Source organism: Pterocles gutturalis, unplaced genomic scaffold, assembly GCF_000699245.1.
Source record: "Pterocles gutturalis isolate BGI_N339 unplaced genomic scaffold, ASM69924v1 scaffold14885, whole genome shotgun sequence".
Taxonomy (NCBI): Eukaryota; Metazoa; Chordata; class Aves; order Pterocliformes; family Pteroclidae; genus Pterocles; species Pterocles gutturalis.
In genome coordinates, this window is record NW_010146073.1 from 1 (window position 1) to 287 (window position 287).

Genomic DNA, 287 nt, shown 5'->3' on the forward strand with positions numbered 1-287 from the left:
GCCCCAGCCCCTGCTTTGCGCCCCAGACACCTCGCCGGGGCTTTTCTGTTTCCAGCCCAGCTCGAGGGAGGGGGCTGGGGGCGGGGTTCTCGTCCCTGCGCTGCTCGTCCCTGCGCTGCAGAGACGCTTTCTGAGCCCGTCACTGCTGCGTGGGGGCTATTTATGGGGTTTGCTCGAGTCTGCAGGCAGGCTGAAACAACAGCTTGGGGGGAAACGCTGCGGTCATTGTGCTGTCCCAACACCCAGCGTAACCGGGTCCCCAAGCGTCAGGGGTGGCCTCCCGCTCC